Source organism: Triticum aestivum, chromosome 5B (genome assembly GCF_018294505.1).
Source record: "Triticum aestivum cultivar Chinese Spring chromosome 5B, IWGSC CS RefSeq v2.1, whole genome shotgun sequence".
NCBI lineage: Eukaryota > Viridiplantae > Streptophyta > Magnoliopsida > Poales > Poaceae > Triticum > Triticum aestivum.
Genome location: NC_057807.1, coordinates 627,438,651 through 627,442,199, shown reverse-complemented (window position 1 = coordinate 627,442,199; position 3,549 = coordinate 627,438,651). Strand labels below are relative to the sequence as shown.

The 3,549-nt window shown below is 45.7% G+C and overlaps 1 long non-coding RNA gene across 1 annotated transcript; it reads left to right on the top strand.

The window, feature by feature from the left end:
• The first annotated feature begins 1,107 nt into the window (after positions 1–1,107).
• On the top strand, positions 1,108–3,549 carry LOC123113760 (uncharacterized). The gene is made up of 4 exons (XR_006456179.1): positions 1,108–1,644; positions 3,010–3,095; positions 3,191–3,258; positions 3,390–3,549. It is a non-coding gene; the product is annotated as an uncharacterized lncRNA (long non-coding RNA).

The following is a 3,549-nucleotide window of genomic DNA, read 5'->3' as shown; positions in this document are numbered from 1 at the left end:
CCCACTCGAACGACTCAGGATCATGTACACCATCGCCGCACTCATCAGCCAAGTGACCCATTCGGCCACAGGCAAAGTAGAAATCTGGAAGCTTTTCGTAGTACACGCTGAACTTTTTTGTGTTCCTTTAGGGTGATTGGAACAAACCTGACCAAAGGCTCATTAACATCAACAAAAACTCTGGCTCGTAGCGTGCTTGACGGATTTATTCTGCCCTCATTCACCACAACAGTAAACGGAGGATCTCCCACCTTTGCAGCTACCTTCTCCGCCAACTCCCTTTCTAGTAAGGCCATCAGGCAGACCCTTGACACGAGCCCACAACGGTACCTTGTTTAGTTTATAGCCCTTGACATATGAAAATCCTTCATACTCCTGGATCACCACAGGCGCCCGACGGAACAGCCACGACCCTCCCTCCATGATCTTCCTCCAATCTCCCAAGCAGTGGCACTGAACAAGGAACAAATTGGGCCCCTTGATATTGAAAGTCACGCCCTGCGCCGCCGACCACGCATTACGCATCTGCGTCAAGAGCGCCGCATGACTGAACGGCTTGGTCGTATGAACCCGGAACAAGGCTAACCAGCGAACATCTTTGATCAAATCTTCCACCTCCTCTGAGAAATCCAGATCCTCCTCTTCCTTCCCATGCAACTTCATCCCGACGAACTGATCCTCAAGATCAGGCCCCGACCCAAAGTACGAACCATGCTCATCCTCCCCTCCGCCAAATGCACTCCTCCTTGCCTGCGAGCTGTGACTCCCCCCATCCGCCATCGAGTTGTTTTGGCTTCCATCTTCCCTGACCCCATCATGATCTCCAGATCCGGTCGCCCCCTCAAGCCCTAACCCTACTTCCGCCTCCGCCTCTTCCCCCTGCCCCCCTGTTATCTGACGTGTTGGATCCGCCATGCAAGCGGGCGTGCGCTGCGAGAAGTGGTAGATCTCACCGGCGACCGGAGGGAACCGGCGATCGGCGAGAGTTTACGTGGACTCTGGCGAGGATCGCCAGAGGAGCGGTGGAACCCTAGAAACTAGGGGAAAAATTGGGGAGGAATATTTCGGCCTAGCTAGGTCTCTTCACTGTTTAAGCGCTGCCAAAAGCCCAAACATTTCCCTCTTCTCCCCCGAAGGAGCCATGGCCCGCCACCGCCCCGCCGTGCTCATCCCCATCCAGACCCCCAATCCATGGCCTCTGACTGCTGCCCTCCTACCCCGCCTCCTCCCCTCACCGCTGGTGACTCCCTGCTCTTCCTCTCATCGCCCCCTGCTCCCCGCTATCGCCTCTGTTTGCTCCCCACGCTCGGCCGCTCCGGATCCAGATCCACGGCCCCATTTGCCACTGCTTGGTAGGGAGCGCTTTATCTTGTGTTCTAGAGCCTGGATCTCATGGCATACCCCTTTTTGTGTGTGTGATGCAGCTTCTAGGGAGGGATGTTGAATGGACAGATTGAGGCCGTGCCGCCGTGCAGGACAGGCTGCTGGTGCTGGCCGTGGACGGGCTGCCGGTGGCAGCGCCGCTCAACGGCCGTCGCTGCTGTCCGCTCGGCTCGGACGACTACACCGTCATCCAGATGACCTTAGGCCGCCCCGCCTCCACCTCCGCACCGGCCATGAAGCCGTGACGCCCCAGCCGCCTAGGTGCTGCTGCACTTGTCTAGTACTTCTCGCATTTTTCTTTGATGGACGACCAGTATAAGGGTCTCAGATTCAGTACAATGTTACACTTCTGCACAAATCGCTGTTGCCATTGCGGAGAATTGGTGTGTGCATTGCCTTGCCTTGAGCGTGAGTTAGTTATTTTGCCAAATGAGGCGTTCAACTAGATAGTTGGATTCGGATGATAGTGTGGATTTATAGGAACTAATTAGAAGTAGTGCAAACACACGGGATGTTCATTTGAAGTTTTAAGCTACATACTAGCTGTGAACTGTTTGAGAGCTCCCTGGCTCTACAAATTCAGAATTTTATAGCCTTTTGTAGTCGCTTCTTTCATGTAGAGCTCAGGACATTAAGTGCAAGGTTGTAAAATTCCCATGACTTCTGTTTGTTTGTAGAGTATCTTCTATTTAATGCCATCATGTCGACTTCCTAAATATAATGATGACACTGTTTTCTTGGGGATAGTTATAACTGAAGAATACTTTCTGGTTTCCAAACCTTGGACATATGAGTGATTTTCTTTAGAACTGTATACATTCCAAGGGATACGAAAGTAAGGTTAGGATCCCAGAACATCTGCAAGTACAATTTTAGAACCTTCAGGTAGTAGCGCTCCTTTTATTTTTGAATGGAAAAAAAGATCCATTATATATTAATACCTTATTAGATAATGCAAAGTTCAGTTGTATTTTTGTAATCTAAGTTGGTCACTGTGCTAGTAGAAAATGTTACTGGTTAAAGGATAATTTTGTATTTGTCTTGCACTGCGAGCTTCTTGTAGATGAAGCTATTTAGTATATACGCGCAGTTATCTTCATAATTGTTTCTGTATTCTTATCTATGGTTTATTTCCTTTAGCTTAATTAGCTCAGTCAGAGGGTTCTACGGTCTATAGACTAAATACTTGAAAGCTTCTCTTCATCATCTTTATTTTTGCTAAATCCGATAGTAGCATCGGATCCTCTGCAAGCTAAGATATTATATTATCCCACTAGGTTCACACATTTAGAATGTAGAAATTTAGTAGATATTTGTGGGAATTGGTATCCTTAGCATCTAAACCAATTCTTAGAAAGTATATAATAATCCAAATCTAACCTGTAACTTTGGATTTTAGTGGAGATATCCATATTTTTCAATTTTATATACTGATGCGCATGCCCATGCACTTGTCTTAAATATTGTGTTTCTCCTATTACTCTCCAAAACTATTAGAATTTCATAGGGTTTTACACATGCTATAACCAAAGCAAGATGTGACATGTTCCATTGCTGACACATATTTATTACTTCTGTCTTGTGTGAGAAGTAATCAATCAATTGTCATTTGCCTTGCCGTTGCAGGTAAGCTCCTCGTTGACTTGAGTATAATTCTGCATCGACTGCTTGTTCACTATCCCCCTCGGTATCCAAAACAATCTGGTATCCATGTATGCAATCATCCATCTGAAACAGAAAAACACTAGTTTGAATACATTTAAAACATGAGAAAAACAATTTTTTGAACCTAGCTCTTCTTTTGCAGATTCTAGGAAATAGCCAAGAAACCCAGCTATGTGTGCTCAGCATCCAGCAAATCCTAGCTATCTTCATGTATGTATCTTGAAACTATCTCAAATGATATAATTGGTGATGGTATATTTGTTGTGATGTTCATGTTGTTGTGTATGCACGCTTATGTGATGTGTGGTGCATCCTGAAACTATTTTTTTGTTTGTTTGCAGCTAAATAGAGAGCCAGCGATCAAACTTCAGTTCTTACAAGAACAAATGCTCCATTGTGTTCATGTCATTTAAGTACAGATTGACAGGAATAGGTTGTTTCTAACATGATCTATTATCATTTATAGTTTGTGTGGCTATTTACATCTTTGTAGATGATATT